Below are 25,248 nucleotides of genomic sequence, written 5' to 3' on the forward strand. Positions count from 1 at the left end.
TCAACCCTGATGTGTGGTTGTTGGTCAAACAGTGGGAACAAAATAGATGATGAGACACTGAAAGTTGTTCAAAAATGTTGGCCCTGTCTCTTTCCCACATAATAAGTGTCCTCTGAAAATAAAATGTTGTTCAATTAGCATTAATATGCTAATAACTGTAGTCATCACACTTTGAATTTCAAACAAAATAATCTCCTTCTGTCTGTGTTTTCTTCTGATGTTCTTGGCTTTTATAACAGCTCAATAACTAGGTCTTTTGTTTGTTTTTGTATTTTTTCTTTAATATTAAACTCAAAACTTGTACCTGTGAGGAAGAGAATATCACTTCATTATTAATATATGTCTTTCTCTACAAACCAAAAAGAACAAAACTCTAATTTCAGGTTTGGTTTATTTTTTGTTTGTTTGGTTTGGTTTGGTTTGTTTTTTTTTTCAGATATTTTTGTAAATGAGATGACCACTGCAAGGTGATGTGCCAATCATGCCTTGTGTACCAATCACACAAATCTTCCTGCGAAGGAAATGAGATTCAATGTTTTTAATGGGAAGATAAAAATACTCAGTTTTTATTTTACAATTTACAATAATGAAGAAGACTGAGATGATGATTGGCTGGGTGTACTTGGAATAATAATACAAAGCAATGCATATGCTGAAAGAAATCTTTCATGTTTCCTCTTCTAATTGATGTTTGTTTCTTATGTCCTTTGTGTGAATTTCCTGAATTAGTGTAGCATTCTCTGAGGACAAATCAGAGTAATTTTCTCCTCTTGACAGCTGCATCCTTGATGATATGCAAGGAATGGCTTTGGCCTTACAGTGTGGCACCCATGAAAATCTTGCAGTGGACTCAACTGGTTTTAAGCTCTTGCTGACTTCTTTGTCTCTAAAACTGGGGCTGCTCCAAGCCTACACTTCCTTTCCTGCAGGTTCTGTACTGGACCTAACAGCAGGGTGATGGCAGCCCAGCCTCCCAACATAAAGGAGATCCAATCTGAAATCCTAGCTGGATTGAAGGACAAGCATGCCAGATGCAAGTATGCATACTTTGGGCTGACAGCAGTAAAAATAATGGCCTTGGACCCTGTCACAAACATGCAAACAGACAGTATGGTTGGTGCAGATGAGAAAACTTAGTTACCCTGTTGAATGATGAGCACTAGAAAGCCTGAAATTGCAAACAGTAATTTTTGTATCACAATGCATTAAAGCTCTCCGGGCTATTCTTTACAGGTACTTCTCAGTACTTCTTATTAATGAGTATTAATGTGTTGCAGAGCTATATCACCTGCATATCTTCACAGATACTGGGAAAGTATCTAACTTCAGTTCCTTGGCAGATCAGTGGGAGTTTTGCACAGAAAGTTTATTTCCGCTATTTTTAAGAAAATGATGCTGTTGCTCACAAATTTTAAATGTTCTGATTACAAAAGTAGAAGTGAACAATGGTCCAACTTCAGTGCTCCAGCACTGTACCTATCAGCCTCTCTGCAGCTGATTCCTGCAGTTGCTGCTGTAAAGTAGATCTAAGTCCCACTGGCTGACTTGTACCCACCTCCTGCAGAGACATTTCTTGAAAGAACCCTTAGAAAAAGGAGGACCCATAAGATAGTTGCCTGGAGCTTTCCATGGAAAGGGCAGTCTTTAGCCGTATAGTCTGCTTGCAAATGGGCTGATTAGCCATTTGTTTGAAGAACATCTTACACTGTTCATCATGACCCAGTTCCCTGTATTGTGTGACTTTCTTTGTCAGCAGTAGGCTTGGGCTTCACTCAGACTTGCAATATAGTTCTAAAGACCTATTTGTTTTGAGTGTATCTGTTTAATCCTATGTTCCTCCCTCTTGCTGTGTCTTGGCATGTATTAAGGACTTAGGCACAAGGGAAATAATGCTTTACATTCAAACATTATATTACGTGTTTTATGAATAAAACATTTATTTGATTAGCCCAGCAACATATACTGTTTAGCAGAATTTATTTTTTCCTGCCCACCTCATATGCATGTTATTTTCTTCAGGATTTACAATCTCAATATCAGTCAATCTGCAGGGAATTTGACCTTACCACGTTTCACTGCCCATATTTCTCTTCATGCTCTAATCATGCAAATATGCTATAAGTAATTAAATATTGCTTCAGCAAAATTATGGTCTCAAGAGGATGTGCTTGTAAATAAGCATTTAATTTCAACCACTTTAAATATTAAAGTGGAGAAGAGTGGTCCTAGATATTCCATTGAACCAAAATGAAATCAGGAAGAGCTCTATGATTACAGCTCCATAGACAAGCTGTAAGGCTAATAAGTATATCTGATGGACAGGTGTAACCTTCCATGCCAAAATAGAGAGTTTTAAGTTACTTAAATGAAACAACCTGTGTATAGAAGTCAATAACACAAATGCATTCATTGTTTTGCTTTTAATTATTTGTTTTTCTGGCATATGCTTCTCTGTAAGGCAAGATCTGTAAGGAGACTTTGGAAGACACTATTGAGGAAGGTCTAGGTTTGTGTGGAGTTTCATTGCCCTGGTAGCCAGGTATCCTGTGGAAAATAATGAAGACCAAAAAACATGAGTGATTTGCTATTGAACTTATATGAATTACTAGCAGCCCCTTTATAATGCATATATAGTGAATTGAGGTGAGAGCAAAGCACTTAAAAGCAGGAAATACCAATGGAGATCTTTAAGGAAATGACAACAGTCAGCTCTTAGTCAACCTTAATTTACCACCACTGAGGCATGAACATAACAATTCCATCATTGCTAACAAGATCAAGTAGGATTTCTTAGCAAATATCATTTAGTATCATAATATTTAGCCTATCTGGAATAGCCTGACCTCTCTAAACTCCCCCTATCATTTTGCATTCAGCTTTAAAGATTTTCTTCACTCCATAGAGAATAAATTCCATGCTTAATGAAACTACTTCTTACCCATTCTTTTTAATGTTGTATCTCTTTCCATTTCCTATCTTCTTACTAGAAGCACTATGACATTGTTGATTTACTTTTTTTCCCCCACAGTTTAATTTTCTATAGATTCCATAAGGTCAATGACCAATTCTGAGAAAAAAAATAAAGAAGCAAATAAGCAAATAAGAAGCACTGCACAAGTATTATCCTAAGATTTTAGGTTTGTCTTCCTGTTTGAAAAGAATTTAGGATTTCTGATGTCCTTGCAGTAGAAAGACTTAGGTTAAGGCAAACTGAACCATCTTACTGCCTTTCATCTAGGGTCACATTGTTATGTCCTGTTTTCTGGTCCGTTTCAAGTTTCATATCAGTTGTTGACATGGAGTCTCTTGATGAGTATTCCTTAAGAGGACCATAAACCAATGAATGGAGTAAATAAGAAGATTATGGAGCAATGACATAGCCAGTGATTTTCCACTCCCTGTCTTGTGTATATATCTTAATTTCCAGACAGCTGCATCATAAAACAATAAGAACTAATAGTCTTCTTTTTCTTTGTGTTCCTCTCCTCTCCTCTTTTAGGTTTCAGTGGACGAGATCTATAAAAGGAAAAGGAACACTATTCACTGGAAAACAGTTATTTAGGTACAATAATTTGTACTTTATGTCATATTATAATGGCGAGTGTAAATTTTCTTTTGAACCGTGTTTTATTAACATTTTCTTTTTTTTTCTCAGTTACATCAAAAGACTCCATAAATAAGTGATGTGCTCAGACTGCCAGCTCTTACATGCATACCAATTACCTCTATTGGTTTCAGGACACGTAGTCAGTACTTTAAACAACCCTGATAATATTGCAAACTGAAATATTCAACATCTCCATCTTGGTATGCTGTCACCATGCAGAGAATGATTATAATTGGTAATCAGTTTCGCTGCTGGTAAGTTGAGTGGCATGATGCATTTTATATCCATGCTTATGTCAAACTCAATTAACATTCTAACACAGTGTTTTTCAAAGACACAGACTTAATCTGAGGGAACATCGCATTTATTTTCTTGATGTTCAAAATTCACAGTTCCGTGAAGAGAAGAATTTGAAGCACAAATACATTTATTAATACTATAGAATTTGCTGTTTTAGATTGCTAGAGGAAGTGACTGAATGTGTATCTTCAGTCTCTAATTTCTGTTAATTGAGGCATATCAGTAATGCGAGAAGCTGCAGCAAAACTGGAAATCCAAACCAATCAAGAATTTTCTTCACAATTACACATTGCTGCATGAAGGTAAGATATGATGATTTATGTTACTGTGAACAGGATTAAAAAATTTTTAAAAAAAAGTTTAATAATTTTTACACAAACACTAGCAATTATTTATTTATTTAGTCACGAGCATCACAGTGCTTTGTCAAAAATAATGGGAAAACAAAATCAAAATAAGGAAACTTGCTAAGAGAAATTATGAATCTGAAGTGTGAAGATAAGAAATGCAACACTGTAGGCCTTATTGTGTCTTGCCTCACCCCACCTCCCTCATCCTTAACATTTTTATTACAATGCAGCAACACTTTATACCACAGAATAGAAGAGAGAAAATAAATTAAACATCTTAAAAAAAAAACAGCTCTGACATATAGAGTTCACACATCTTGCCTAGAGTAATCTCGTTCCAGCAACACCTAATTTGTTGCATTATCACACGGCTGGTCACAGCTCTCTGATCTGTTGGTCCCAATGGAAGTAACAGCATCCTAATGGAATATCTTCTCCATATGATCTCATTTCTGTGCCATAGCTCCATTGTCTCTTCTTTAACTCTCATGTGAGATGTTCCTTGATGAATGTGCTGAAATTCAAACTCTCAGAACAGTTGAGGTTGAAGGGTCCATTCAAGGTCATGCATTTCATCCCTCTTCCTAAAGCAGTAAGCAAGAGCAGATTGCCCAGACACTGTTGCTACAAAACTTAAAAAATGTCCAAAGAAATCTCAAGAAGGAGAAACTCCAAGTCTAACTATTGATTTCCTCCTCCTTACAGTAGGTTTGTTGGTGTTTTTTCCTAGGGTTGAGAGGGGGAGGGAGGGAGGAGAGTGCAGGGAAAAAAAGACTGGAAAACATGCAAACATAACTGATCTGCTGAAAGGAAAATTCTTACTTGATTGAAACAAAAACCCAATAATTTCCTTTTTATTTATTTATTTACTTACTTACTTATTTATTTACTTATTTATTTATGGGCCTATAGCAAACATTCATTTTGTGTCAGGTGACATTGTTGAGGTTAAAATAACTGTAAGCATATTTTGCTTGAAGTATTTTAATCTTTGCCATATGCAAAACTGGACTGGAAATCTCAAACAGGCCAAGCTGTTTGACAGCTCTAAAGTAGTGAAGCCTTTTTCAGGAATATAATCAGGATAAAAATCCTTCACCAGCTTATGGAATAGTCAAAAACTGCTCAGTAGTTCTTACCAGAACACTGACTGTGTTATCCCAGTTGATTTTTTCATCTTCAAAACATGAAAAATATGTGAATGAAGTAACTGAACAAAGCTGCAGGCTGTACAAAGTATGAAGCAAAATGAAGTGGAACGCTTCCACTGAGCAGAGTCCTCACACCTGACTATTCTTGCCCTTTAGTCATCCTAAGGAAAGACATGCAATGGACTGTGCCCCAGTCAAAGACTGACACAACTGACATTATGTTAAGAAGTGGATGAACTGCAAAGAGCTGCCTCTAAAAAACAGCCACAATCAGGTTGAGAGTTTGTGGATAAAAGTTAGGAACTGGGCTAATTTTTAGTATGGTGAATGGGGTCTATAGTAGGCCACCTAATTAAGGTGTATCCACCTGTGGATAATGTCTTAGAAATCAGTTACAAGAAACATGGTATTTGCAAATTCTCTTCTTCATGTTGAATTTTGATCACCTGAATAGCTGCTGAGAAAAAAACACAGCAAGCTCCAGAACATCCTGTAGATCCCTTGAGGATGACTTTCTGTTCCAAGTATTTGATAAACCAACCAGAGGAGAAGTGTTACTGGACCTGGTGCAGTGTAGCACAAAGATCATTAAGGAGGTTAAGACTGGGAGCAGTGTGGGCTGTAGAAACTACGCATTGGTTGAGACAGTGATCTTGAGGAATATGGGTCTTGTAAAGAGTGGAGTCAGGACTCTGAACTTCAGAAGAGTGAACTTATGTCTGTTCAAGGAATTTTTGAATGAGATCACTCAGAAACTTGTCCTTGGGGACAAAGGAGTGAAGCAGAATGGGAAGTTCTTTTAAAATACCTCTTGAGAGCATGAGAGCTCTCCATCCCCCAGTATAAGTAGGAAATCAGGTAAAGAAGGCAGGAAACCAGCATGGCTGAACAAGGATCTCTTGGTCAAAGGGAGGGATAAGAGTGAAATGTACAGGCAATGTGTGGCCTGCGAGGAATGTAGCAATGCTGGCTTGATGCATAGAGGCAAGAAAGGCAAGATGCACAAAAACCAGAACTCGGTGAGGCATGTGGAAAATAACAAGAAGGGATATCTATAGATATATTAGTCAGAAAAGGTAGGCCAAGGAGAGTGTACATTCTCTGACAAATGAGAAGGCAGAATTGTCAACAACAGACACGGAGAAGATTGAGGCAAGTTTTTTGCCTTATTCTTCACTGTCAGTCAGACTTCCCATGTCTCTCATAAACCTCTGGGCAAGGTTGGTTAAACTAAATCCAACCCACCATAAGCAAAGAGAAAGCTCAAGACCACATCATGGGACTGAATGTAAGCAAGTCTGTAGAGCCAGATTACATACGTCCCAGGATCCTGAAGGAAATGCCTGATGTAGTTGCCAAGACACACTCCATCATATTCAGAAAGTCGTGGCTGTCAGTAACATGGAAAAGGGAAGTATCACTTCCAGTTTTTAATAGAGAAAGGATGACTTGGGAACCTACAGGTTGGTGAGCATGTATGTGAGCCAGATATGTGTACAAACTAGTAGAACTCATTGAATGAGTATTCCCAAAAAGATGTACACAAGTGTCCCAGTGGGAAAAAAGGCCAGACATCATCAGCATTGTGTGTCTGCAGCCTGGATTGCAGCTGTATCCTGTATCAACAGGGAGACTGCATCAGGGCAAGGGGTGTGATTGTCCCCTGTACTCTGCCCTCAACATTTAAATGAAACTTTTAATGAATATTAACATTTAAGCATTCTTATAGAGATTATTAATATGCTTCTCTAAATGCAAAACATATTTTACATGAACAACCTGGGTGAAAACAATTAAAGTTTGCAATAGGTTCTCAGAAAGCTATGTTTGTACTGCTAACTTTGCTGCTCCTGCCAGGAGCTAATAACCCCACTGTCACATCTGACTACCTTATTTCCCTAAAAACATCCTGTTCAACATGTCAAGAATATTTCTTCAAGGACTATAATTTACACAGACTTCATCTCTATTTATCCCAAAACCAACTTCCAACAGTACCACATGTCATTTTTACTATGGCGCTGATTAACACAATATGTTCCTAACAGGACTTACTTTAGGCAGTGTAGACCCTTTGCTTACACCCATTTACTAGGTTCAACAGTATGTTCAGTGACAGAATCTCCACTGTTTTGAATACTGGCAAAGATTATATTTAATTTAACAGTGTTGAGGAGATTTTTGTTTTAATTCATAACTTCTGAGAAGGTCTAAACAGTTATTTTTCTCTCTTTTCATCACAGTATGAGTGAAATGCGTGGTATGCATTTTTCTGCATTAGACTTTAGTAATTGCTTAATACAAATTAGTATTCATGTGGCGTGCGTACTTTAGTAAAGAAAGCAGTATCTGACATGCTATATGAAAAATATCTCGTTCTCTGAGTAGTCTCATGAAACAGCATGTTTGGACAATAAATATGTGAAACAGGATATCAGAGCCTGATAAAATGATTATTGCTATAATATTACTCTCTCTATATGTATATGTCTCTATATGAATCGATATGTAATTCATAATTAATATGTTATGGCATATAATTGACTAAGTCCCCAGAAGACACACCAAGAAATTTTGTAAATATAGTAGTGATTATAAAATAATTATTCTGTCAAAATCTTTCTGTTATCATACAGCTTTGTCTGTTAGTTGAGCTTCTTTCTTAAAAAAGAACCTTTGAGGATCTGTGGCCTCATCTATCAGCTTTGACTTTCATTTCCTTTTTGCTTTTATCGGTATCTAGATTCATAGAAAATTTAGGCAATAACAGTTCACATCAAAACAATGGGAGAGAAGGCATCCTGGTAACATCTGCGTTTTATACCCTTTATACTGAAATGATTTATTATGTCTAAGACTATTTCAAATTTTCAAAATCACAGGCATTGACCTATTATTTGAATACTATTGTAGCCACATTTCAAAAAGATATGACAAAGACCCGACTCTTTTCAATACACTATGCACGTAGTTTTGTAGTAGGCATTTAAGGTTATTTCTAGAAAGGTAACTTCAGAGTAGAAAATTTTGGCAGGCTGATCATTCCTGTGTTTCAGAAGATACTTTCATACAAATATTCAACCAAATAATAGAAACAGTATCTTGCTATTTGTACTGTAAGAGTATTTATTGTACTAGAAATCTTAATAAAATCATTTTCACATATTTAGAATGTGAAAATTGTCCTAAGTGACTTGTTTTTTTCTCTCTTCATCTCTGTTACACCTCTTCTTTTTCAATTGAATAAATAGCATCTACTCCCTAAATGCTATCTGCAGGAAACTAACAGATTGACAGAGGAGCATTATCATCAAGAGATGCATTATTTAACTATTTTTAAATTACCATGTAGTTCTGTGGGAAGAACATGTAAAGCATACAAAACTTCTTTTTAGAAGAAAAAAAAGACAAAAACAAAGAAACAAACAAAAAAAGAGAACGTTTTATTTAATACCTTACTTTCTTCACTTCCATTTTTTTCCCTTCCATTCCTTACTGACATTGATATTGGTTTGTCTTCATTTATTTCTACAACTTTAGTGCTTGGTCCTGCTTGCTGTTTCTGAATTTGCAACAAAAACAGCAATCAAAATATGTGAATAATTTTTCTCATTTCATGTCAGAATAAAGTGTGAAGATGGATAGACTGGCAAAAGACAACTCAGGGTTGTGGCAGTCTCTCCAATCCACTTTCACCTAAGACTTCTAGGAAACAACTTGTAGCATGATCAACATTGCGCTGAAATCTGACAACATTTGTGAAAGCTAATTTCGGTTTGCAAGTAAATTGCCTACCCGTTGGTTTTCAGCTAGCTTTAGGATTCTTGTATGGGTGTTCTTGCACAGGACTTGTCAGCATTGGATAGAAAACTTTCCCAAGAATAAACTGTGTCAGTTGCAGTAGCACCAGAAGTCCCCCCTCAAGCACATGTAAAAAAGACACCAGCAGCTGCTGGGGCTAAAGATGCAGTTTGAGGAGGACACAACAAACCAAAGAGTCCTCATGGCCTTTGGGACTGTGGCTGTAGGGGAACCCTGCAACCTTTGCAAACAGAAAGACTTCAGAGTGGGGATTAGGGAGAGTAGTTGTTAAGTGTGCCTGTAAATGTTCTTGACTGAAATGATGGCACGTTAAAGTGGTATTGCTAAGACTTCAAAGCCTCACCAAAACCTGGGAAAGCAATTATATCAACCAAGTAGTTAACATCCTATTCCATACATCTGTGCCTACCACTGCTCAGATATACTCAGATTTTCATATTGCCTCTGAGCAGTGGTCATCATAGGAGCACAGTGTTAGAGAGAAGCACACATTTAGAAGAGTCCAGTTCATCTGTGAGGTTAGATCAAGAAGGTCTTTAAGTTTGGAACGTCACAGGAGTGCTATGGAAGTGTATGGCTGTGCACTCACTACAGATATAATTTACTATTCTTAAACAATTCTCCATGTCCTTTCCTCCTCTCTCCTCACAGATAGAATGCATTTTTCAGGTACAAGTTAGTGCAGAAGAAACTAATTACACAGTCTCTTCTTGAGCTGAAAGTCTGGAACTGCTAAACGTTGCAGCAGCTATACTCCAACTTAATAAACTGAGTCCAGCCTACAGTCTACCTGCAAAGTGACTCCATCAGCCATGCTAAATGGAAACACACCTTTAAAAACTGGGGAAATTAACTCAAAATACAAAATGTTTTGTTAAGACTTCTGAATTCCTTCCACTTTTCTATCGAGATACACCAAACAGTGGAGCTAGTCTGTGATGCTAGTAAGTCTCTGATCTACTGATGTTTGGGAAGTTTCTTTGAGTAATAGTGGAAAAACTGCAGCTGTCAGTTCAAAACCATATACTGTTAATTTTTAAGTACTAAATAATAGGGTGGAATATTTCTCCATTGAAATAGATCAGGAAAGATTCCTTTATAAAAGTTTCAGAGGAAATTACTTTTTCAAAGCAACAGACTAAGGAGCTTCCCGGCGCTAGCACTATACATAAACATCAAAGCTCGGTCCTTGGAGTCTATTATAACAGCTAAGCAGCTGCTTCTTCCTGTCTTGAGATATTCTACTGCAGTTTCTCAGCTCTCACTCCCTTGAAAGTGTTAAAGCCCTCCCTTAACTCTGAAAAATGCCCATTTACTCATATGTTATTCAAACTGACCATAGACTTGTCAAAGTTGAGTGCTTTTTATTCCCAAAGGGAAAGCACAGTTGCAGTTTCGCTCTGACTATATAATGTCAGTGTAATAAATGCAGAGAAAGTGGTTCATTCTAGATGCTAGACACACACAAGTACTAGCTTTCTTGTCCTTGTCTCTCTGCAGACAAAAGACCTCAGCACAAAGAACACAATGTCAACCAGAACCTGCTCAGATTAACCAATTCAACATTGACTTGATAGAATCCTTGAAATCTTTTCCACATTAGGTTAGACCTGTTTTGGAAATACTACAGATCCCAGAAGACTTAAACCAAAGAGAAATAAGCATACTGCTTGGGTCAGAAAACAAGTGACATTCAGAATAAATTAGATGAATGAGGTCTGTGTTAAGATAGAGCAACAATTTATCACCACAGCTGAACACACAAAGGTAATTTGTAAAACTGCAGTGTTTATTAAACCAATTACAAACAGGTGCACTTTAAAGCAGTCTGGCTTCTTGGCTTAAGAATTAGTCAAGATTTACTCCAGTAATTGTATAAATTACATATGAGGTATTTTTTTAAACTAGGTTATTCAGATAGGGGGGTCAGGGAGGGGGAAAGGGGAAAGCAGTATGAACGTTTGTGATCTATTTTCAATAAAAATCTTTTATTATCACCAAGAATGCTGCTTCTCAGGTAGATCTTACATTCGCTAGTAGTTGACTTAACATGTATGGGAATTAATTGGTTTAAGCTCGAACCAAGCTTATTAAAATCTACATGGCTGAAGCACATTTTGTTCTGGAATCAAGGAGAGCATCTTTTTTTTCTTTACTTTTCTTTCCCTTCTTTAACACTTTAATACATCATGGAGTTTTCTCCATCATATACGTTTCACAATAAATGTTCTTTAGATTAAATGCCTAGTAAAACTTATGAATGTTTTTGAATGTGTTTGTTTTTGTTGCACGTGATTTAATAAGGACAAGTGATTATCTCTTTCTTTCTCTGTTTGTCTATTTATCCAGTTTGCTGAGATCATTCTGTGTTCTGAAGTTGCCTGCTAGCACATGCTACTGTTTTTAGCATGGTGTCGTCTTCTAATGCACTAATTATACCCTAGTCCATTCTCTAGGTCATTAATAACTGAAATAGTATGTGACTGGGAGCAGAGCTTTGGGGAATCCATACTTGATTTTCTCCTCTATTCTTATTGTGAGCTATTGATAACTGCTTGGTGAGGTCATGCAAGTGTGGGATATTTTCATTAAGCCCTTTTTCTCTGACCTTATTCTCTGCAATAAAGTGGTGGTGTGAGGTTGAAAAGCCTTTTTAAACTTCTCAGACCTGAGGTCTTAATGCTTCAGTAGCTGAAAGGGTCTGAAGGTTGTATCTATTGCACTTCAGGGGTCCTAATATTTCTGTATCCTTCCTGGCAAATGGTTTGCCCCTCTGAATTCAGTAAGTCACTGGTATTCATCTGATTAACAGTTACAAACTTAATATGTTGCTGCAGAATTAGGAAAACACCAAGCTGAGTGGTGCAGTCGATACGGTGGAGGGAACAGATGCCATTCAGAGGGACCTTGACAGGCTGGAAAGCTGGGCTCGGGTGAACCTAATGAGGTTCAACACGGCAAAGTGCAAGGTTTTGCACTTGGGCCGGAAGAACCCCAGGCACCTGTACAGGCTGGGAGGAGTTGTCCTTGAGAGCAGCTCGGCTGAAAAAGACCTAGGGGTCCTGATAGATGAGAAACTTAACATGAGCCAGCAGTGCGCTCTGGCAGCCCGGAAAGCAAACGGGATCCTGGGCTCCATCAGGAGAGGGGTGGTCAGCAGGGATAGGGAGGTGATCATCCCTCTCTACTCTGCTCTTGTGAGGCCCCATCTGGAGTACTGTGTCCAGGTGTGGAGTCCTCAGTACAAAAAAGATATGGAGATTTTGGAAAGGGTCCAGAGGAGGGCCACAAAGATGATCAGGGGGCTGGAGCACCTCCCCTATGAGGACAGGCTGAGGGAGTTGGGTTTGTTCAGCCTGGAGAAGAGAAGGTTGCGAGGTGACCTCATTGCAGCCTTTCAATACCTGAAGGGAACTTACTCCCAGGAGGGGAGTAAACTCTTCGAAAGGGCTGATAATAGCAGGACTAGGGGAAATGGTTTTAAGTTGAAGGAGGGAAGATTTAGGTTGGATGTTAGGGGAAAGTTCTTTACTAGAAGGGTGGTTAGGTCCTGGAACAGGCTGCCCAATGAGGTTGTGGATGCCCCGTCCTTGGAGGTGTTAAAGACCAGGTTGGACAGGGCCCTGGGCAACCTGATCTAGTAAATGTGTATGTTTGGTGGCCCTGCTAGGCAGGGGGGTTGGAACTACATGATCCTTGAGGTCCCTTCCAACCCGGGTCATTCTGTGATTCTGTGATTCTGTGAAAATTCATGAAAAAAAATGAAAATATATACTTATGTTTAAAAGATTTCCTTTTAAAGTGAGCAACAAACCTTTACTAACAAAAAAACTTACCAAAGTGTTTTGTTTTTTTTTTTTTTGTTTTGTTTTGTTTTTGTGGGGTTTTTTTTAGGAATCTTTATGGGTTTTTTTTTTTGTTTTTTTTTTTGTTTGTTTGTTTGGTTGGTTTTTTTTTTTAGGAATCTTTATATTAGACCTGAGCCTGTCAACTTCAAAAATTTTTGGTTCAAGACTGTGTTAAAAATTTTTAATTTTATTATGAAAGAAGGGTGTTTTGTGGTTTTTTTTTTGTGTTCCCCCACCACTCCCCCCACTGATAGAATGATTACGTGATTCTTTTCATTGACTCAGCTACCATTTTGCAAGCAGAATCATAGAAACAAGAACAGATCTATAATTCTGTGCACCTAGCACAAAAACAAGCAAATTGACACCCTACCACGAGTAGCCAGAGATCTTAGAAGAGGGTTTATAATGATACTGTTGCCATATTGCATATCTGTAAATAATTAATTAAATCAACCACCCTTTTATTTTAAGCAAGTATGAGCAGATGTCTTCCTAAATTGGATGCAGGCAGCAATTTTCATCAAAACATTGTTTTAATATGACACTTTAAAAGAGCAACATTTTTCTCTTATTGATTTTGAAGCACTATTGGCTCTGATAATTCACATGTGTAACTTCTGTTACACATCAGCTTTTTCACTGTTTTTCATATACTTTTTCCAGATTTTTGCTATTTGATGGGTTTCACAGTGAACTGCAACAGGGTAGGAAAAAAAAAAAAAAAAAGAAAAGAAATTCACAGTCAATGTCCTGGTTTCTCAAAGTTGTTTTTTCTTTCACAATGTCAACCCTTTCCCATCTGAACCCAGGATGGACAATCAGAAGAACTGAGAAGTTTTGCTCAAGCCTGAAGTAGGAAGTACATAATATAAGATCTGCTGTTTAAGGACTATCTTTGTATTTAGGAAAATCAATGAACGGGACTAAACAGGTAATAAAAAGACAACTGTTGGGGAGGAGGAGGTAGGGGTTCCAAGTAAAATTTTAAGGTTAGTGTTTACAGAGACGATGATTCCCTTATACTTGTAAAGCTTGTAAAGTTGGGTCATGCTTTTTCAGGGGAAAAAAAAAAAAAAAAAGGAAAAAAAACACCAAAAAAAAAACCAAACCAAAAAACCCCAAACAAACAAACCCAACAAACAAAAACCCAAGCCCATAATGAGTGACAGTGTGTAAAAAATCTCCTTTATTAACACAACTTTCTTGTGTTCTTTTCACTTCCTCAGTGGTGTGGAGAAGACCAAGGTGAGATTAAGAAGCAGTATTTTAATACTTACTGTTTCCAGTTTGCATTTTGCAAACACCTTGTGGTTCAGACTGATGGCATCTTCACACCATGCAGCCATTTGCTCACTGCCCTCCTGGTGGGATGAGGAAGATAAGTAGAAACAAAATAGAACTCATGGGCTGAGGTACAAGCTATGTGCTAAGACAAAACAAAACAAACAAACAAACAGGAAAATAGAAACAAACATGTGATGCATGGCATGGAACAGCCCTGCATCTACTTCAGGCTGATTGTCCTGGCTCTGAGTTTGTTCTAAGTTTGCCTTCCCCTGTGCTAAAACTTTAAAATAGGAAATCAGGATGCTAAGTGTATAAAAAACAAGTGTTTTTTCCTCTCTAAGTTCCAAGGACTACAGTAAAATATTCCCCATAATCACAATTTCTGACACCATTCTTTAAGTGCTCTGTAACTTACCACTACTGGGATGTCCTTGTAGCAATCTTTGTCAAACAGTGTAACTCCAATCAATTATTTAGGTAGTTTTCAAGTTTTTATTGAGCTTTACAATGAAAGTTTCTTGTCCTGTAGAAACTTTCATAAAGGGATTGACAGATAGACAAACCATTCATTGTTACAAATAAACAATATGTGTATGAGTGTGTTTTACTCGTGCATCTGATACTTCAGCACCATTACAATATTTTGCTCTATAAGACTTTGGATTGGAAAACTCAAATCATTGTTCATATGAATGACATAACTTTCATAATGCAATAAGTAGAATGGAAATGAGTCTGGTTTGGTTTTTTGAATCACAGATAATATGTGTCTGGAGTAGTAAAGTTTACTCTGAAGTTTTGTGGGGGGAAAATATAATTAAATCCATATTTTTCCATCCATCCCTTTAATGCATATCATGATATCTTTGGGTTTCTTTCTTTGTAAGCAGGGTTGGTGAACTACAAAAATGCTATGGGTAAATATCGTAAGCATCATACAGATGAAGCGTAAAATCTAATTGTAAGGTTCTTAGGATCTTATGTCAAAAGGAATTTTTAAACCCTTCTAATCTCACAGGCTCTGTCACACCATCTCATTTAGTTATTTTTGCACTGAATTGATGGCACTTAGAGTGGATTTATTGAGAAATATAATATTTGGAACTTATAGTCATCCTTTACTGTACGTTATTCATAAATTCAACATGGCAAAGTGTGGGATTCATTATGTTCATTCATTTGTATCTAATTTAAGCTTCTCATGACTTCTCTGAGTAGCTTATGCTTGAATTTAATTCCTCAAATATAAGTAGCTCTGTAGACAATGAACATATGTGTGCAAAGGTAATTTCGTAGTTAAGCACTGTCAGGATAATGGCCTTATTTGAAATGAGAATTGGCTTCATGGTGAGACATCACAATGCATTTTCTGATTATTATAAATATTGCAGATGAATTTTGATTTACCTGTACAAATTCATACACACATATTATTCACTCTTGAACAATGATTGAAGATATCCCATTAACTTAAAAATCCAGGAAACAAATCACTTTGCCAGACTGGAAGTCTTGACAAAATAGCGAGATAGTTTTGTGTGGGGGGTAAGCAGAGGGTGAGGATAGCCTTGTAGATTCTGTCATTTGATTTTGGATATAATAGATGTTTAATTATTCTAAGATAGCCTGAAAATTGTGTAATTTATGTCAGATTGGCAGTATGCTCATCTTTCTGACTGCAACTGAAATCTCTGAACTTTACCACTCTGAAATTTACCACGTTAATAACATCAAGCCATTTTAAGTCACAGTCAGATTTCATGGAAACAGCATTGAGATTATGCAGTTGTTTTTTAGCTTGTTTGTTTCTTTTAGTTTTTGTTATCCTTTTCCTGTGTCTACAATGTTATATTTTCAATATGAGCTCGTCAATTAAAAATGTATTATACACTCATACTTTGAGAGCGCTCACAAGGTTGTGACTTGCTTCTCTTCCTCTTGCCCCCACCCCCTTTGCTCAAACATTACAAGAGGAAGAGAGGCTGTTACTCTGTGTCAGTCAAAACGGCATAAATGGCTTTGGATTAAACTGACTCACTCGGGAATCAATTCATTTCAATTGCGTTTCACTTACTCTGAGCTCAGTAGATAGTTCTAAGTGGCCATCTGAGAATGCAGGCATATAAACAAGCAAACACACAGCAAGCGTAGATAGATATTCTTAAGCAGACAAAATGTTTCTTTGAAAATGAGTAGTCACACATCCCAAGTGGCTAAGAATAGAGAGGTTTAAATGAACAGGTCCTTAGCATTACAAAGTGTTAGAACTCTGGATGAAATCCTTACTTCAGGATGTTTCTCCAGGGAACATGATTTGATTTCAAGGAGAAGAGCTTTTTGCCACTGGTGTTTAAAACAGTTCTAAAAACAAATAATTCTCCTGAAAACATATTTGTTCTTCCTTATGGTCATTATCTTAGAAAGAGAATGCCATCGATATTTTTTAATGACCTTTTCAATTTGAAATGGAACTTTGCTTTTGAATGAATGATTTCCTGTTAAAAAAAATATGCTACAGCCTCAGTTTCTGTGTTTTACACAGCAGTGTCGTGAACAAGACACCAAAAACTAAGGAAATCTTATCAGAGAGGTGAGAAACATTCCAGGTTCTTGAATACAAACTAGTGATTGTGCTTCAGACTTTCATGTCATATCCTATACTGTGAGAATACAAGAAAGATTATTCAGAGCAGCAGCTGTGAAGCGAGATAAACAGCGTGAGAAAGAAAGGCTGAGAACCAAGGGCATCTCTAGAAGAGAAAAGCAAAAGGAACAGCCTATGGCTCTGACAGGATAAGCACCTGTATACTTGGTTGACTATGGAATACTTTGCTGACGTGTGAAGACAAGTGGGAAAACCAAAAAAGGAAACTTGTGAACGTATGTAAGGTATGTGAGAACCTGTAATAAAGGATTCGGATCCTTTGGAGTCGGTGCCTGGTTTCCACACTACACCTTTTTTTTTTTTTTTTTTTTTTTTGTATGAAAACTGAATATGAAACCTGATGCACCCTGCACATTAACCAGAGGAAGTTGAAACTCTGTGCTGTTTTACTGAGCAGACGAGGAGAAAATTACCCTTCCTTGATTGGTTAGATAAATTAATTTGAGGTTTTCTTGGATGAACAGATGAAATAAAGTAGATATGCTATGCCAATACTCTAAATACTGGAACCCAAGATTGTTCACATATGCATTTTGCCTGATGATGATTTTCAAGATTTGAACTATGTACTCTGTGCAGAATTTCATTTCTTGGTTGCTTACATTTTTGTCATTGCTCCTGATGTTCATTTTTATTTTTTTTTCTGTCTTTTATGAATGGATGAAAACCCATGCTGAATACTGTATGCAGGCACCAAGATCATGTTCACCAGCTCACTTAGCAGTGCTCTTACTCTTCAATAGAGATTCTTCAGAAGATTCTGGCTAGAAAAAATAGTTCAACTAAGCTTCAAACTATTCCCTTCCATCCAGGAAAGGAATATGGAATTAGCCTATGTTACCCTTCTACCTCCAGTGCACCTTTCATAAATTTAAAGAGTCAAGAACTTTGTTTCCTCTGTACTTACATATCAGAGAAAATCTTTAATGCCGTATGATGATTTTGTTTGGTTTGTTTCTGTTTGCTTGTTTTTGTATAAAGATAAAATTATTTCTGTTTTGTGAAGACAAAACTGCTCGCAACTTCATGTAATACCATTCATTCTTTCTCAGCCATGCATGTTGTCTGAGGTTCTGTAGCATAAGACATATGGTTGCAAGGCTGTCCAGCTGTGATCAGAACTGGTGTTTTACCTAAAGCATATTTCATTCTCAACATTACCTTCTCTAACACTTAATTACCACAAAACTGTAATTTAGTTTTTTGAAGGCTATTGCATTTTGTGTGCTATGAATTTTATAGAAATGGAAGGACAGCCATCATTATTACAGTTAGGCCATACTTTTAAGGAATAAGTACTTGTAACATTTTGGTTTTAACTCCTGACTGTGTGAAATTCAGTCATTACGCTTTCTGCCAGTATTTTTGACAAAGATAGCTTTAGTTACTTACTGAAAAAGAGAGGAGAAGTAAAATCACAACATCAGCATATAGAATTCTGCAGTTTTAAAAGCCTGTCTTCCTTTCATGGTGGTGAAGGTACTTTTATTGGGAGTGATATTGCTGTTTGTTTAAATAAGTGCAAGAGGTTTGTACTTGCAGTGACACAGTCTTCAGAACTGGACAGATTGTGACCCATTGCAGAAACCAGTTATTTTCAAAGACACTATTTCAGACCGGTGAACAAATAACTAGAAAATAGCAAGAATATATATTAATGTTAATAATTAATAATTGATATTATATATTAATAAAAACGTTTTCCATGTGGTTGCTGGTACAAGAGTCGCATTGGCCTAATCATTTTGCTGATTGAACCATTCTTTGCCCTACTTCTCTCATTTAGCAGCATTTTTTCCTGACTTCTCTTAATTGATGAAGAAAAAAGGCTGGTTTTTATGCTTCCAGCTTCTGCAAAACCTTAGAGTAGTATGCCTTGATTGCCAGGATAGGATAAACCCTGACAAATGTAAAAAATGGGAAGTGAATATTACATAAATGAGCTGTCAGTTTCTTTTTTTATTAACTGGCAATGTGGTATGCAGTATGATACTGAAGCAGCTGCTCTGAGAAAGGTGGAGTTTCTTAACCTATACTAAATTTTTAATTGTAAATGTTTGGTGTTTCTCCTTTGACAGTTAAACTATGAATATTATGAACTCTGAACAACAGCCGACTTGTTTATGCACTGACTTAATGGGCTTGACTCTTTAGCACAATACAATTATTTTGCATAGCACTGACAGAATTTAGCTTAGCACCAATTAAGCTGCTGTAAATTTCTCAGCATAAGCAAAATTATATGGAGACACAGAATTCTTGCTATGCTTACTGCTGAGGCAAGAAAAAAAAAAAAACAAAACAACAACAACAACAACAACAAAAAAAAAAAAAAAAAAAAAAAACCTTGGAAGAAAACTGACATATCTGTGTCAACTGAGGCTATAACAGGTTGTTGGATTTTTGTCCTTGTGGATAAATCAAAAGAGTCCTTAAGCACCTGTTCATCATGTTCATTAGTCCACTTTTATCTAGAAGGGGCAACTTGGCTTGTGATACAGATCGCTTTTTAAGCTGCTGTAAATACAAGCCTCATGTCATGGCAGAACAGGACTCCTTAGTGTTGCGTATGGTCTACCACATACCTAAAAAACACATCTCTTGCTTAATAATGTGTATCAAACTTCCCATTTTTAATGTCCAGAGTTCTGAGATGTGTATGGCAGTGTCACTTGCTCTGACTTTGTGAAATTCTTGCAACTGTGTTATTTGATCTAATTTTTCATTACTTGTAGTATTTTCTGCTTAAGCCCTGAGACCAGAGCTTCTTTCTGGTTGTTTCAAATGAACTTTACAGCACAGATCCGGATGTTGCTCTTTGTGTGTTCGTTGTCATTGAAGTGGAAAACAGATAACACGGTTGCTGGGATAGACAGTCCTTTGATTGTGTGCATGGAACAGGTTGCTCTGACCTAACCAAAGCAGAGCACTGTGATGTGGTAACCCTTTAGGCTCAATCTTTGTTTGTAAAATTTAGAAGTCTGTATGACTTGCACGTCATGTAATAATAGAGGACTGATACTTTTTTCATTGTCTTCTATTTATTTATTTGGTTAGCTTCATGTTATCTTTCTTTCTATTCTGCTTTGTACCTGATCATTCTGTCTAAGAAAAAGCAGACTTTGTAGTTCTTGCACAAAATTTAATATCTTGTTTTTTTGTTTTGTTTTGGTTTTTTTTTTGCCAGCCTGGTGGCAAATAGTGAAAATTGATTTTTTTAATTGGAAAGTAACATACTGTGCTCTAGAAAGTCACCAGGATAAAAGCTACTCTGTACCATGAGGAGAGAAGCAGACTGCAAACTGAGTTAGAGGGTGGTGCAAAATAAAAAGTAAAGCATAATTCATCCTTAATGTAATGTGATACTGGAAGGCAGAGCTGCCTTCAGCCTCTGCAGTCTTCTCTGGCATTTACAGTTCTCTCTGTTCTTCCTGTCAATAAATCTTCCTACTCATTCATGTTGTCACCTTATGGACTCTGCTAACTTTCTACTTTTTATGGACTTTTGGGCATAGATTCTCACCTTCTTAAATAACAAAGCTGAAAAAGAAACAATACCAAAATATATTGCAGATGCACAAATGTACTTTAGGAATGGATGCCTTATGGACACAAAACTATCATCACACTTCTATAACCACATTTTTACTGCCTCGTTCATCATACATGTGTGGCTTACTGGCAGTACAGCTGGTCCCTGTAGGGTAAACTTCTATTCTGAGTTCAGATCAGCCCAGCGCATGCACTGGCTTTTTGTTTTGTTTTGTTGCTTTTTTTCAGTCTCAGATTCCAAATCTTTTCTCTTGTAAATGGTCTAAACTGCATTTTTATAACCTACTTGATGTGCTGCTGAAGTGTAATGGAAGAGTAGCAATGCTTTTTTATCTATAGCCATAGAAAAAAATTCAAGGTCTTTTTGACAGTGTTGAGAAACATTTTTTTTTTTTTTACGTGTTGCCAATTCTTGTTTGTGATACCATTGGCTAGAATTTTACTGACTTGGTTTCAGGTGAAGCTACACAAATGGAAGTCCAAATTGGATAAATGAGTAGCTGGATGTACAAGGACTTGAGTGAGCTAAGAAGGAATGGCAGCATGCCAGCCAGGAGCTGGCTGCCTTGAAGCAGGAGCAAATATTCGAATCTCTGCACTAATAGGGATTAATTTCCACGTTCCTTAGGCCATTTTTGGAGATGTTCAGAAAGCTGCACTCCTCATGGGATTGGGAATGTTTAAACAGAAGCTAAATGCATGAAATGTTTGTTACAAATTATTTTGGTTTTGCTATGTATGTTTTTCTGTTATGTGTGTTGTTATGTATCTTTTTCTTCCTGTGTAATGCTTTTCCCAACCTTCACTTTTCTATGCTTACAGTGGTTAATGAAGATGAGGAGGGTATTACTAATCTCTCTTTATTCTGTTTATTTTTATGAATTCAAGGCACTGTTCTCAATGATTAAGTTTGCAGATAACAAGAAAAAAGCAGATGGAAGGCTCAAAAATCTTTACTGAAGATTATAGCCTTCAGTATACTGAAGGGCTTTCACTATCAAAGAGGTATTTATCAAGTAAACCTCACAATGATGTGCAGCCTTCCTGTTTCTGGAGTTCCAAAAAACGTGTTTGCCCTGAAATAAGGGACTTTCTTTCTCTGCAAGGATCCGCAGGACTGTTCTGGCTGCTCTGGATCCCTAAGCTGGTCAGCAGGTGCGCTTAGGTCAGAGAATACACGAGGCACCGGCTTATGCACACCCAGAAGATAAGATGCTGGCTGAGTTTCTATTGTTTTCATAACTGTAATGTTGATAGTGGGTCATACTTTCATCACTAGCCTTATTTTTATGAGACTCTGAAAGTTTTTGCCAGATTGTTGATACCTCAGTTGACAATACCCTTCAGCTAGGAATGATTTAGAGGCCCTCAGATTTGATATATGGATAAGAATATGCCATTCAGCCTTAGTTTTATAGTACTTACAGCTCATTTGAACTGTTTCTGGAGAGGAATTAGTAAGGAATTCTAGACAAAGAATTTTGTTTATATGAACAGACTATTAAGAGTACTCCTGTGCATGGCTCTTCTGTACTTGCTACTGTAGAATAATGCTAAGAAAGACGATTTTTCTGAGCTTAACAAAGTTTTATCGAGGCAAAAAACAAACAAAAAACCAAAACCTTTTAGTAGTTCTGCAGCTTCTTGCAAATGTTCATGTAGCAGCAACCAAAGAACAGAGCTTCAGACAGGAACAAGTCATAATTTTAAAGAAATGGAACTTAGCCAAGGAAGTACAACAAAGAGCAGGTAAAAAAGAGGATGCCTGAAGTGTAAGTAAGATTTTCACCATAGAATGTACTCCTCAAACATCTGAATGTGAAAAAAGGCAGTAGAAAATAAAAAATGGATATCTTTGCTTAGGAAATAGAGTGATGTCCTAGTTGAAAAGACTTTTGCATGTTTAGAAACTCCAGTGATTTTTAGTCAATATTTTTGGGAAAAGAAAAAGAAGAAAAAAAAAAAAAAAAAGGAGAAGAAGAAGAAAATTTGAAAATTTATGAAGGATCCTATTAAAATGAGCGATGTTTTCTATCATATGTCTGATATATAAAGAACAAAAATATAGGTTGAAATATTCTGAAGCACTTTTCTTTTGCAACCATGGATACATAATTCTCAGTCAAACAAAATGGCCAGAGATCTATCATGGACAGAAATGCAATTAAAACTACCAACTGTGATTGCTCTTTATCGTAGTGAAAGAAATGTATTACGCACCCTTTTCTACTGCATTATACCTCTGCTACAAGAAGGCTGGTGTGTATGGAAACAGTCTATCAATCACAGTAGAAATGCATGACTTTTAAATGGAAAATTAATTTTAGTATAGACCGGGATGTTATCTCTGACACTCCAGTCCTTACAAAAGAGAGATCAAGATGTCAGCCTGATATGAACTCCTTAATCATGTTTATATATAATTTGCATATTAAAAAGCAATATCCAATGGCAATGGTTCAGATATAAAAGTATCCCAATAGTCGGTAACTGACTAATGAAAACTACAGTAATAACAGTTTAATTTGAAGAATTCTGCCTTGATGAGAGCTGTTACCAGGGTGCCCTAGTCCCATGCTGAGAACATCCACAGCATGCTGATTTATAGCAGCAGTGCAGAACTGTTTAATGTCAGCACCTCTCAGCTGAAGTAATAACAAACAGGAATGTTATAGTTTATTTTTCTGTATGAATTGTTCAGACTTTGTATGGTAAGCACCAACTCAGTAGGGGATAATAGCTGCCATTCCCCAGGGAGCTGTAACTGAGGTTTAAACATTTTTATTGGCTAGGTTATTCTATCAAAATGAATCCAGACAAAGTTGTGTTTTTTTCTGTTCTGTTTTTTCTTATCTCATTATTTTTGCTTAATTTCTCATCTTCTAGAAAGCAAACATAATCCATCCAGCTTTGAAAGCTCCTTTTAAGTTTCAGCTGACCTTCTTTTCTGCAGTAATTTAACTTATGTTTAGTGTTTGTCATGTACTGCAGACATCATGGTGCAGACTCATTCTCTTCTTCCTTTCCATCTTTCCCTTCTCTCTGCCCTGTAAAGCTTCGCAAATGTGAAGTCATTTACCAAAATTCAAAAGCTTGAAAAGAAGATGCTATTTTGTAAAAGATGTCATTTAAACAAATGTTATATATTGGAAGGGCTTTTTTGTTTGATTGTTTATGTTGTGTTTGACTGAGGATTGGGTTGGTTTGGTTTTGGTTTTGATTTTTTTGTTTGTTTTCTTTGTTTGCTAAATTAGTTTAAAAACTTCTCAAGTTCAACTATCGAAATAAACAATTCCTTAGGAGCAGTATATTAAAATTCATTTTTAGTTTAGAATGCTATGTTAAGTATGTAGGTTTCCAAAGTCTGTGCAAGTTAGGCATGGGAGAAATTCTTATCTCAAATCTTTTATCAGAGAACTACAATATTTCTAACTCTTAAGACTATTCTATATTTGGTAAATACTGCCAGGCATTAGTAAGATTCTTTCACTGTTATTCCATTTGCACTGTGACTTTTTGTTTTATCTTGAAATGTTGACAGTAGATTAGTAACTGGCTAAGAAACTGATGGGTAAGAAATCTTTTAACCTCTGTAGAAGCTGGTACATCTCTTGATTACTGCACCAGAGTTCTGCCAGGGCCAATCAAGACTCAATCCATAAGCTTGAGTTAGAGAACGAGGCAATTATTATATTTTATTCATTTATTTTAAAGCATATCAAAAAGGAAAGTCTGTGGTTGCACAGCTCTTTTGTTTTTTTATTAGTTTGTGTTCACTGCTGAGACATTACACGTGTGAGGCAATTTTTGCAGCACATCAGTTTTGAGAGTTTCTCTTTTATGGTAATAGGGCACAAAATAAACAGCAGGCGTATCAAAGGACAGCTAAAAACACACTTGTCTTCACACTGAAGTGCTTTATAAAAGGCAACATTCATAGACAGGCACATACACAGCCCAGGAGGCTGTATTCCAGATAGCCCAGCAGGAAATTAAGTTAGTAAAGGAAAAAAAAAATAAAAAATAAAATAAAATAAAAGGAGAAGGGAGGTAGGGAGTGGAAACACTGTATAAAACAACAGAAAGTGGTTTAGGGTTTGTTTTTGCTTCAGTTTTTCATGTGGTATAAAAGATATGGTATAATAACAAAATACCCCTCTGCTTAAAAGAATTTCTTCACAGAGGTGAATGTCACCTGGATTGAGCACCACTGAAGATGTGGGCTGAGTAAGCAAAGTACAGTGTTCTTGGAAAATCATTAAGGATATACCTTCAGCTAGGGACACGCTTAAATAATTTCTCAGAAAATAATGCATTTCTTCAGGGAGGGGATTCTCTTTGAAATATTTTTGGAAAGGTAGAACAACAGTCAGTCAGCAGTTTTTGTACTATTTTGGAGCCAATTATGCTCCAAGGAGACAGGACTGGAACTTAAAATGAAAAGCATTTTTATTTGGTGATTTGATCTTTCTCTTGAAAAGGAAATTCTCTCAATTCTATTTCTCTACATTATATTACATGCTGAAGGTAGAAGATTATTTGTTTGTTTGTTTATTTTAAGTGTTTGAAGGAATTCTGCTGTTCATTGATATTCTAATAGTCACATAAGTGTCCTGTAGTATCAACCTCGTGGCAAAAAGAAAGGGAAATATTGTGTTCCTAG

At 36.6% G+C, this 25,248-nt stretch overlaps 1 protein-coding gene and 1 long non-coding RNA gene across 7 annotated transcripts in view; one reads left to right on the forward strand and one right to left on the reverse strand.

The window, feature by feature from the left end:
- Nucleotides 1-2,059: 2,059 nt before the first annotated feature.
- The window catches only part of LOC146753675 (uncharacterized), a 34,747-nt gene continuing 11,558 nt past the window's right edge, over nucleotides 2,060-25,248 (reverse strand). The window contains exons 3-4 of one of the 6 annotated variants that reach the window (XR_014939685.1): nucleotides 14,359-14,442; nucleotides 2,060-2,544 (exon numbers count right to left, since the gene is read on the reverse strand). This is a non-coding gene — a long non-coding RNA (uncharacterized LOC146753675). The other 5 variants (XR_014939680.1, XR_014939682.1, XR_014939681.1 and 2 more) reach the window with 5 other exon arrangements.
- LOC146753676 (uncharacterized) overlaps nucleotides 16,425-25,248 on the forward strand; it is a 73,369-nt gene continuing 64,545 nt past the window's right edge. Inside the window, exon 1 of the transcript XR_014939669.1 lies at nucleotides 16,425-17,257. The gene's annotated coding sequence lies outside the window, so the exon portion shown is untranslated. The remainder of the gene's footprint in view (nucleotides 17,258-25,248) is intronic.

The sequence above is a fragment of the Coturnix japonica genome, chromosome Z (genome assembly GCF_054131305.1).
Source record: "Coturnix japonica strain WE chromosome Z, WE-NBRP24, whole genome shotgun sequence".
NCBI classification, from domain to species: Eukaryota; Metazoa; Chordata; class Aves; order Galliformes; family Phasianidae; genus Coturnix; species Coturnix japonica.